Consider the following 12,679-nt stretch of genomic DNA (forward strand, 5'->3'; position numbering starts at 1 on the left):
ATTGCCATATTAAATCAAGCCCTGTGTCCTGCCAGTACCAGATGTCATCGCCAATTATAGAATATACTGCCCACAGGGGACGTTTCTTCCTAAGCTCCCTCAGTTAATGGTTAGTTTATGCCCCAAAGTATGAAGTTATATATCTTACTGAAAATTGTTTTGTCCTGTCTAGTGTACCTGTGGAAGATTTCATTACCCATGTAAATGGAATGCAGCTAGATTCGTGGCCTCAGTGATTAATGGTGGAACTCATTGCCACAATGTATCTTGTCTTGTTTGACATGACAGACTGAGAATGTGGGGAAGAGCTGAGCTGGGTGATGTGTGTACTTGGGAAGATGGGGTAAGCAACCTAGGGAGAAATCCTAACCCCACTGCAACCTACAGGAGTTTTTCCATTAGTAATGAGGATGGCAGGGAGTGAGGATGGAGAGGAAATGGGATGAATCATGCATTCCTATTAAATTATCTGTGACACTGACTGTGGTGGTAAGTGGCAGAAAATGGAGACTGGAAAATGCCATAAGTGTGCTGTATATGGAAGGGGACGAGTGTTTAGCCACCATAGCACAAAAGGAACTGCATTGTTCCCAAAATCCCAGACTCTGCGCTAACGTAGTTAATCAAGAAACTCAGATGTGTAACCCTAGATTGCATCTAGGACCAAGTACACAGATGACTAAGTCATTACTGCAGTGAATGACAACAGCATGACACAAAAGGAAGGCCAGTGAGTTCAATCAATGCATTTAACAGAGATGAAGTATTTTACATATGAGATTAGGAGTTTAGCAGTTTAGCAATACACAGCAGTTCCCAACCCCTTCCTGGCCACATAATTAGAACCAAAACAATTAAATGAGACAAGCCATAGGGCACCCCTCAAAGGCCTCATTTATACATGCAGCCATATTTACTTCGTGAGACTACAAAAGTAGAATTGAATATAAAGTTTGCTAAACTACTAATACATTGGACTTCCCTTTTCCCCTCAGCTAAAAATCAAGAAGAACCCAGGTATTTAAACAGGTAAGGAACATGTTAAAATATCCCAGAATACCCTAGGCCTGCTTGTCTCCTGCTGTCCCTTTTCCTCTGAAGTGCTCCCCTCCCTCTCCCTAAGAGAATCGAAAGCCTCAAAGAGTTAATCAGTCCCCTCGGGTTACAAAAGATAGGTCACGCAGTCATAGGACAAAAACAAAAAACAATTTAGGTAATTAATGTCACAGCACAAATACTGAATCATATACTAAGAGGAATATCCACAGCAAGTTGTTCATGAGCTATCCATAGGCCAAAATTTAGTCACACAATAGTTTGCAAAACTTATGAACACCACAGTCTCCAGGATGCTGCAACATGCCACCATGTGCAACATCAGTACATCTTTTACTGTAACTGCAACATGAAGTACTGCAGTAACAAGTACTTCCCACAGGCCCACCTGACTTTCTGGAAAGCAGCTCGCAAACTACAAAGCCTTTTTATTAATTAGCAAGATAATACAACACAGCAATACTCATTAAGCAAATGGGAAGACCGGGTCAGAAAACAGCAGGGTCATGAATTTATTTTGTCACTTGACAAGAAATATTGATAACTGAATACTTGGCTAAACTCTAAAGTGAAGATTTGGTTCCCACTGGCACAACTAGCACAGGCATTCTCCAAAAAGGGTCTTCACGATGCCGGGAGAGCAGATAAATCCACTGCAGGGAACGCACTTAATAAAGATGCTCACTTTGGTCAGAACATGATGAATAAAAGTCTTGATCAGTGCTTGTGAATGTGCATGCCCCCCAAAAGACTCACACTGATTTATTAGATGATCCCAGTGCAGCCCTTGCCCCTACTTACATGATTGGATAATTATGGACAGTTTTTTTATAAAGTCACTGAGCTGGTTATTTCTAGAAGCCTGTACATTAAAAGACTGTTTGATGTTGCAGCTAAAGGCTATAGACGTTTTACATCAAATGCTGGTCTAATGAGAGAGAATCAAAGTTTCAAAACATCTAACTTTACTTTCCACTTTCAAAAAAATGGAACTTGAGCACTTTTGAAAGTCTTACCCCCGAAGAAGCTTTCTGATCCAACTCCACTGAAATCACCCAGTTACTCTCCTTGTGGATAGAAAAGTCCTCCAAATCCTCTTTAGATGAAGCAACCACCTTCTACTATTGAAGCTGCTTAAATGACAAATTCCCTCTGCAGTGGTGATATACAGCACAGCAACTAATTTAAGAAGCCTTAGCCTTAATCGACGCTTAGGAATAATAGCCTTAATTCAGCAACTGGTCACCAGCAGTCCATGTAGCTGCACCGCTCCTGACCCTTAAGTGTAGCGACAAAGGCAAACTAGGGCTGACATCAGCTGAGCTAAATCAATGCAGACCCTTAGCTTGCCCTTGTCTGTGCTTCAGAATCAGAACTGGTATTTTCCCATTTTGAAGTGCATTAAATTAGGACGCCATTTTCTGAGTTAGGAATATTCCCAAATGTAGAAAATGCCGTTGTGTAGTGGTAAAAGTATGGAACAAATTCTTTTGTAGTAACAGCTTCAGGACTTCAATCAGTTCTCTCCTTTTTCTTTCTATCCCAATGAGGAATACGCACGGTCCATTAGATGGGAAACCCTTGAAGCAGCTAACAGGGCAGAATGCATTTCATTCACGTCCCATCTGAAGAGAGCTACACATGGAGATCAACATGATCTTATGCAGCAATTTGTAAATAGTATATAGCCCATAAAACATGCACGAGAGGGGCAGAACATAAATTGCAGACAGCCTGAGGGAAGCTGGCTGTACTTCAAACTTCCAGAGTAGAAAAATCAATTCAGCAGACCAGACAGAATTATGCCCATAGTGTTGAGGCTGAGAATATTTTAGCAATATGCACTATAAAACAACCCCAAAGACAAATATAATATTCTGTCACCAGCCTGAAAGATAATACAGGACATAAGCATACAGAGATATATGACCGATACTGTTATTCGTGAGGAGAAAAGTAGAGGAAACCCCTAAACTTTTGCACTCTGGGAAGTCACTAGGCATAGTTGGGTATCCAGCAGAGTTTTACAAAAATGTAGTCCCTGCTTGACCCCAGTACTGGGAATAATTTAAAAAATTCCTTTCTCCACATAGGGTGGGATTTTCAAAGTGCCTGATGAAATAGGACCTGGGGACCTAGGCCCAGATCATCAAAAAGTATTTAGATACTTAACTCAACTCCCACTGTGAGTTAGGCACCTTCTGAGGATCTCGGCTCAAACTCCCTTGGACATTTTGAAAATCCTACCCTATGGATCATCTCTCCCAAATGAGCTATGAACTTACTCTTAAAATACACAAAGATGCAGCAGAGCGAGGGCCCTTTAACAATATCTTGACATTAAGCCTATGTACCCATTGAATTAAAAAAGAGCTTCAGATGAGACTGGAAGTGGTGGTTCCCATTATAGTGTGTATTCAGATCAGTCTGATTTGGTTGAAGGGAGAAGCTGTGGACAATACATAAAGAAGCTGTGGACAATACATTAATATGGTATATTATATGCATACAAAGTCCCTGCCTGTCTTTTCACTCAAAGTGGAAAAAAGCTTTTGACTCCAATGGAAGTTTCTATTTGAGATTCTGGTTGGTTTTCTCCTTGGTCTTAACTTTATAAATCAGATGAATATGCTATATTCTGCTCCTCAAGCTGAAGCTCTCTCCAATGGTAAATGTTATCTGGTGATTTCTCTTTCAAGAGGGGCTACTGAATTTCAGTAATAGCTAGTGCTTCCTCTGTTTTTTGTGTTGGTTGTGGAGTCTTTTGGTAACATGCAGGAGCAGTTATATACTAAGGGACTAAGGAAGAGATATTTCTCTTTTTTCAATTTACAAAAAGTACTGACCAACTTTGGTCTCTCTCAGGATATGAAATAAACTCAAAGAAATGCCAGGGGATAAGATATCCTACGTGAGTTAGGAACAAAAGTGCCATTGAAAGTCAAAGTCACTTAGGCATTTCTGAAAAATCTCACTATGTATTGGGAATGACTTATTTACTCCCCATCAATTTCTCTTGTGCACTATAGAAAGAGTTCAAATACTAATGGTTTACTCCAAAATGTACATCATCTTCAAACAAACATAGCTCCTCTTGTAATATAGTACAAGACAGATTCAGAAAAAATGGTTGCACCTTACGGTGCAACAGGTGGGAATGATTAATGGAATTAAGCAGGAGTGCTAGGTTTCTCTCTTTTTAAAAATATGTATTTCAACATTAGCTATTGGTAGATGGTTTTCTCTCCAAATTCACAAGCAATCTTCAATAAATCTGTATGACAGTCGGAGAAGCAGCCTAGGATTCCCTTGGCTGCAGAGAGAAAAAAGGAGAACTAAAGTAGTTTGCAGCAGTATATTATGGAGCATCTCAATTTCTCCTTGTCAAGATGTGGCTACAGCAGAACCTCAGTTCACTATGCAGCAACTGATTCTTGGAAGGACACTTCATCCTCAGAAGACTATCTCCTGGATCCAACCATTGATATACATTCAGGAGAGAGGGAGGCAGTAAATAAGTATTTTCAGATGTAACTGAGTAAGTCACCCTTGCTTAAATTGTCATATACCACAGATTTTATGCGCTCAGCTATGGGCAATAGTTTTAATTTATGAGGCTAAGGGGCTCAATTGTTCATGACATATTCCAAGCCGGGACTATTGTAGCATGCTACCCAGCAGCATCTTGTTAGAAATCATTTGCAAAAAAATTAAAATGAATGCAATCTGCAAGAAGGCCCTGATCCTGCAAACACACATGTGCACACTTCATTTTATACATGTGCTTAGCTCTAAGCACACGTGTAAGTGTTTGCAGGACTGGGGCCTGAACACACACCTATTTTAAAGCATTGGCAAAAAGGGAAGAGTCAAGGCCCATTTTGGCATAGGGATACTTCAGGTCAGGACTGAATTACCTGGAAAGAGCTTCTGAAGTAGGGGAGATTAATATAACAGAGGATATTGCAGGTCAGGTCTGATGGTTAATTGGTGGGGAGAGCTATGTGATGCAAGTGTGTACATTGCCCACCAACAGCTAATCAATACAGCTTCTTCTTATATACAATATCCACCAAAAATTTAAAGATTTTCTATTCCCATCCTACTTTCATCTCCTGGGAGTCTTCTTCATCACCTCTGAAACCAATCAGAGCAGAAGAAAATAGCTCTATTTTCTACTCAGTACCAGACCTTGTGGTTGTGCTTCACCAGAAGAGGGGGTAGGGGGGACTGTGTGGGTTCCAACTTCTCACTCTCCGTGTTTGTAATTGGAAATACAGTTACAGACAGAAGTGTCAGAGAACTGACAGGTACATTCATTGTTTTGGTGCATGTGTCTCTATGGAACCCATTAGGGACAATTATCTCCTGGCTAGAAGTGAGTCCTTGGCAGCGCTGAAATCTTTCAGTTTGCCTATGGGGAATTCTTTTCCCCTTCCTGTGATTCTGGACTTAGATTGACGGTCTGTACCATGATGATGGGCTGCAGTGCATTAACTGAACACTGAGCGGATTTCACAGAGCTGCTCCCTTCCTCCCAGCTCAATAATCAGTGCTTGTCACTATTGAGGCGAGGCCACTATTATGAAAACATTGGCATTTGCTCCAACAAGTCATTTGCTCATTAGTGAAAAGCTGTCACCTTAAATAATTTTAAACAAAATTTCTTTACCTCTATTAATATAAATGCTGTCCATTTATATTCCAGTTTAGCCTAGTTTACTGGTTGCCATTGATGCAGTTTATATTCTTTTTGCATTTCTCTCAACTTGCTGAAACCTGATGGGAGGGGCAAGCAAGGGTATTGTAATAAGGTCAGCCCGAAAACCCTCAACCAGCAAAGCTCTTATGCACATGTTTAAGTTTAAGCAGGTGATTAGTCCTACTGAAGGCAATAAACTACTCACCTGCTTTAAGTTAAGCACATGCTGAAATGCTTTGCTGGATCAGGGCCTAAGTTCCTTGTTAAGTTGCAGGGAGAGGGAACAATGGTTGAGGAAAAAACAGCTGTCTCCCCAGCCCTAAAGAACACAAGCCTCCTGGAGCAGAAGCTGAGACGCTGCCCTGGGGTCATGGGAAGGAAGGAAATTCTTCTCCAAGGAGGTAGCATTTCTTCAAACCTGAATTCCTGCTCATGGTAGGTAAAGGGCAACTGTGACCCGAGAACCCATTAATGCCAGCTGGCAAAATGGTTAAAGGACTATCCGGATTCTGGTCTGTACATTCTGGTTAACCAAAGAATACCATGTGAGGTCTTAAATGGAAGCCAGGCTCACAGTGGTCATTAATATAGTTTTAAAAAAATATGTTCAGATACTATGTGAGGAACTATGTATGTATACTGAAAGTGTTTTTTTTAGTCTGTACAAGGTATTGCTCACCAGCAGAAGTGAAAAACAGGTTTTCCTTTAGACAGGGTAAGCAATGTCTCTCTCTCTGTTGGGATGTATATGAAACATTGTAAGCTAACACAGTGGATGCCCATTTACATACAAAGTCAAATGCTAATGAAGAGATATGAAGTCAACAGAGAAGCAGTACAGTGGTAAAACAAGCCATAAGTGGTTATCCTGTCTTTGAGTATAGACAATGAACTTTGGGGGTATATATAGAAGGCATAGAAGAGACACCCCCCCCACACACACTCATCCTGCACCTAGCAAGTAAGTGGAGAGAGCATTTCCATTTATGAAAACAGGATCTCAGTCAACCTTGTTTGAAAACACTGAAGCAAACCATCGGGTTAACCTCCCATCTACAGAAGTTTTATCTCAACCAAAGTTAAGTTTAGTCTCTAGAAAGCGAGTTATGATTTTGTTTATATGTAACCATTTGTTTCCAATACACTCTCTCACAGTCCTGAATCTCTATTCTTTGATAATACACTTATTCTTGTTTTCACTATGAACTTATCTCAGTGCTGTGATGTTACGTAAAGTGCTAGTCCTGAGCAGAATCTGACCAACTGGTGTGGCCACTGTTCTTTTGGGGACAGCAGACTTGGTATTTCTGTGAGTGTTCAGAAGAAAAGGGGCTGGACCCTACAAGTGAATGCTTCCAAGGGACTCAGGGACTGTGGTGCACCTTGTGAGAACCTGCAAAGCAAAGTAAGGACCGACAGCCCAGAAGAGAGTACTTGCGTGAGTAATAGGGTGGTGGTGTCAGGGAGCAGTCACCCAATTAAGTACAAGCAAAACTCCCTCACGCTGGTGGCAGGAGCGAACAAGGTGACTCTCAGTCCTGAGAATTCCCAGAATTATCACAGTGATGTGGCTTTTTGTGATTTTTGCACTGCTGCTGCTTTGCTATTGGCACCTGATGATCCCACCCCAGGGTACAACTTTAGGTTTCTCTCTCGCCCTGTATTATAGATGGAAAACACACACCACCTTATCTTAAGATATTGAGAAGATTGATAGCAAATCTATAACTTGATGCAGAATAGCTCTTGAAAACATGCCTGGAACATTTTTCCCTTTAGGGATATGGCTGGAGAACTTTTTGCTCGTGTAAAAATATATTGTTACATTACCTTGTAACTTCTAAAGTAACATCTGTAAACCCCAGATTTAATACCAGTCTCTCACTGGTCCGATATAATACCCCAACTTTCTATTTTGAAGTCAGAAGCTTCATCATTAAGGAAATATAGCCAGTCATGCATCATATCTTCTTTTTCCCGCAAGCCAAGAAACCTAAGCAAACTGAAAACAAATGCATGAAAAAGGACTCAGAGGATGTGGGCTTGAAGAAAAATGGTTGACTCTGACAGTCTGCCAATCAGTTGATGCTGTTGTTGAATGAGGTGGCAGTGAGACCTTGAATACTGCTTGTTCCCAGTAGCACCCACGCAATCTCCTGCAGGCTAAGCGCATATGCGCTGTCAGCTGCTGGTACAACTTCTGTCATTAAAAGCACAGCAGAGAGAGACTAGGCCTGGATAGCCCAGGGATGGGATACAGCTCTTTTACTTTTAGGTAACTACTTGAGCCATTTGAATCCGTTATGGGACAGCTGCTTGGTGGTTCATATAAAATCAGTTAAAGTCTCAGTTTAGCTATATGAAATTCTCGGGCCTGCAAGATGCAGAAGGTCACACAAGATCTAATGGTTCCTTTAGGTCTTGAATTCTTTGAATCCGAGTTCCAACTGGACGAGCGTACATACCATAGACTGCGAGTACTATCACCAGCAGTCTCCTTGCTGGCAGTGTCAGCAGAGGCTACAGATTGAACTACCCTGGAGGTGATCTTCATGTCAGGGTGCAGATCTATTGATAGGGCAACGTGGTGAAGATTACATTGCTGTTCCTGTGCTGTAAATAGAGTACCTCAGTGTACAGGAAACTCGGTCTGGAACCTCTCATTAACACTCACTTTACTTCCCCTTCAAAACACACCCACACCTAGAACCCCAAAAGAAGTTCTATGAACAAGAAGAGGCCTTCCAGTCTGCACTCTTTTTGGTTTCTCTCAGTCCCACCATACTGCTTTTTGGCTACCTCTCAGAGCTTCTTGCTCTAACGATAAATAAGGATCTTATGAATTCATTTATTCTGTTTCTTTCATGATTTCAAGTAGGGCATTCTTTTGCATAAAGTAGTTTTGCATCAAATAAATGTGACTTTTGCCTTCACCTACTAGTATTGTACTAGCTTGTACCCGTGCCCTCTACTGGAGCATAGGCCAGACCTAGTCACATGCATAGCACGTGAGCAGGGTTGCAGAAGCAAATGAGTTTTGCGGCAGGGGAATTTTGTGAGGTTTTCAGTTTTGCTGTTATACGACTACTGGTAGCTGAAAGTCATGCAACCCCACGGGTACGGCAATTGGACCATGTAATGCACCATCTGTGCAATCTCCCTCATACAGTCAATGAAACAGATTCATGCAAATTAGCAGTAGAGTAAGGGAGTAATTGATTGAGTTACCTCTGGTGTCACCATGGTCTAGGATACAGATACATGCTTCACCATAGGTGCTGGAACTAGGGATGTAGAGGGTGCTGCAGCACCCCCTGGCTTGAAGTGCTTTTCATCATATCCAGGGTTTACAGTGTGGTTCCATGGCTCTTGGCACCCCCACTCTTCAAATTGTTCCAGCGTTCCTGTGCTCCACTGTAGCTGTACGCTGCATGGTTGTACTTTGTAAAGTCAAAATGATTGAGAACTTAAAAATTTTAACAACTCATGAATCCCAGTGATGCGTGAGCCTGGTGATATTCTTAAACAGCTTTCAGCAGTGCTTGGAGCAGTTTCTATTGCTTCCTTCTGACTCAGACATTCTACATGTCACAGTGACAATCCTGGAATCTTATTTTATATATTCACTCCTTCCCAGTTTGCTAAAAAGACCAGTACATATCTGAATTTATTCAAGGTCGTGAAGAAATATAGATCCTTATAATTGGTTATACCTCCCTCCCACACTTTGTTTTCTGGTGATTTTGGCTACTCTACGTTAATTTCACCTTTTGTAAGTGTATCCTGTGGCATAAAAGAAATGTGACAGTCACATTGCAACATCTCCAGTTGTCATGATGTATGTCGGGTTTCTATTTCTCCCCAACACAAACTGGGATTTTCTTGTCTTGAAAGCAGCTCCTCCTGAACATGCCACAAACAAACAGTGATTATGCTAAACTGTAGCAGGTCTGCAAATGGACATGTATCATAGGTAACAGTCTAGCATCATTCACACTCTACTGCCTATAGTCCAATGAAGTATCTATCTGAAGAGTAAAGCATCACCTTTCAGAGGAGGTGTTTTGTCACAGCTGAGTTTTCTCTGTTAATACCTCTGCAAGATGAAGTCTTTAGTTAGCTATACTGCATGGAAACAGCAAAGATTCAGGTAAAGCAAACAAAGTGCTCTCTTTGTATTCTGCCCGGTGGCACTTCGAACATCCCCTGAGTGCCAGGGGACCCAATCTTGTTTGTGTTCATATTGTGGTGATACAGCAGTTCTGCCCACATGCTACCTACTCGGTACTGAGAAAGCAGAACCAACCTGTTTCTTCACAAAGGCTGGTAGTGAAATGTTTTTGCCTATTTTTACTTCCAGTGATGGGTGAAGGAGGCAGTTCAATTCCTGAAGCTGTAATTCACTTTTAGGCTTCTGTTGAACTCTTAAACCACCCAGAGCCATTTTCTGACATCTATTACATTTCCTCAATTGAATTCCTGCTGTGTCTGGCTCCATCTGCTCGGTTAATCAGGGAGGCAGTGACAGCTAGAACAGTGAACACAGGTCCGGAACCCCCATCTTCTGATTTTATTTCTGTCCACTAATTTGCAGCATGCCCTCAGGCGAGAGCCTTCACCTCTCTCTCCACATCTATAAAATGGGTTAATTGTTCAGGCTAGCTGTTTGGTGGGGGGTTTTTTTGGGGGGGGGGGGGGAAGAGGGTCCACAATATTTTTCCAACAAAGAAGGTTCTTGGACCAAAATTACAATATTTGTAGAAAATCCTCATTTGGATCAATATTTTCTTGCTTTTCAATGAAAAAAACCCAGAAATATCTTCAGTTACCAAAAATCACCAAAATGTTTTATACTCGGGTATTTTTCATAGGCTTCTCCACCCCCCACTTTTTGTTGTTGAAAAAGGAAACTGTTCTTGTGGGAAATTTAGAAAAGCTATTTTTTCCTCCACATTTCCTGTAAAGAGATAATTGGCATTTCCCCCCCACCAGTTCTGCTAATAGCTCTAGCTTATCTTGCAGAAGCGCTGTGAGAATTAAAATAGCATTTCTACAGCACTTCCAGGAGTTAACATGGTAAATATTGTCTTAAATTGTAAACAAGTCACTTGCATTATCATTTGCCAGTGTTTCATTTGAGCAACCCAACTGCTGTGAGATGCATTATCAGATGCACTAGCCAGGCACTGCTCAACCTGTCTCCATTCAGACAATAATTAGCAACCAAGGAGAGTGTTCAGAGCAACTCTTCCATCTCCATTCCTTACTAGAGATTTGAACCCTTGCTTTGTGCTCTCATGCTGGCTGCTGGAGCCCTGACCTACCTCTGCTGATCAAGTTTAAAAGTGTGTCTGGATCAAGCTGTTTTTCATCTGGTGCCTCCAAGCCTGGGGGTAAAAGACTGGGACCTAGATTTGAATCTGGATCTTAAACCAACCAGAATAATGACCAGCTCTGTATTTTGAAGTTGTTCTAGTGAGCATACATCATGTTAGGGGATTGATTGTTTGACAGAGAGAGCGAGCGCACAAGCTATTTTAAGTCTCCTCCCACTCACCTGAAGCTACTGTAAGCTCTTGGAGGCAAAGACTATGGGCAATACCCTCAAAGTGACATAGTTCTGTTGCGTTCGGGGGTGGGGGGGGGCGCTGAGGGCACTCAGAACCTAGCAGAAGAGGGATCAGCCCCTCAGATCTCAGTTCTCCATGGCTGACAATCTTTTTGAACATGCTTTGTTGGGCTGTCTTTATTTAATATGAATTTTTGCTGAGAGTCTCTTGACTGAGGTACACTGTAAGCCAGGCCCCATGACAACTCAGTGGCCTCACTGACAGTAGCCAGGCCACCAGCTGAGGGGGATAGGTGATGGGTAGCTTGGGCAAGAGGGATCCCCATGCCCCCAAATCTACCTACCTACTTCCCAACTTCCTCCCTTTGGGCACAGGGCAAGCGAAGCTCCAAATCCAGTGGTGCCACAGCCAGGAAGGGGGTACAGCAGGGGCAGCCTTATCTTAGCAGTGAAAGGCAATGGGCCACAGTGGAAAGCTGGCTGCAGCCCCATGGTTCAGGAGCCTCTGCTGCCTGGGGGGTAGGTGGGGCGGCCTTACTCTCCTTCCTTCCAGGGCCTTCCCTCCACACTAGGCCAGGATGGAGACTGCACAACGATCGTCCCTTCCTCTTCCCCCCCGCCCCCCCCCCCCACACCAGAGACTGGTGGTTAACCACCCCTCTCCCCCCCGCCACACACACACACGAGAGCAAGCTCCTCCCATGTGTGCACTGGGGTGAAGAGTGGGACCTGCACCTAGAGAGCTCTTCCCCACAGACCTGGGAGCTTGATTGCTCAATCCCCCCACCCCAAGAATATTTGCACCTTCTGCCTATGGCAGAGGATGGGTATTTAAACCCAGTGGGTTTAAATTGGTGGCAGTTCTGAAAAGGATTGATAACAGTGGGCTTCATTTCACCCTTACAAATGGGCAGTGGTACTGTAATCAGCACTTCCTCCTCCAATCCACGGGATCATATGGGTTGTGTGATTACAAGGTTTGCAGCTCCTTAAAACTAAGCTTTTTTTTGGAGCAGGAACAGTGTTTTACATTTATGTAGCATCTTACACACAGAATATCCTCAAGCATTTTACAAGCCACAGCACCACTGAAACACAGCCACCTCAGGGATGGAAGGCAGAGAGAGAAAGGGATGTTTTAGCAAAGGATACTATGGCAAAGTTGGACTGTTAGAGGACCACGAGACACAGCGATCAGGCGGAGTGCACAGGATGTGAATCATTAACGTTTGCAGCTGAAGGATGCCCCCACAGTAAGCTGCCTCAATTTGATCTGTCTCAGAAAGATGGAGAGCTGAATCTACCTTCTCTGGATTTGAACCAGCGGTTCCACAACATCTTTGTGTTACAAA

Source organism: Chelonia mydas, chromosome 1 (genome assembly GCF_015237465.2).
Source record: "Chelonia mydas isolate rCheMyd1 chromosome 1, rCheMyd1.pri.v2, whole genome shotgun sequence".
NCBI classification, from domain to species: domain Eukaryota; kingdom Metazoa; phylum Chordata; order Testudines; family Cheloniidae; genus Chelonia; species Chelonia mydas.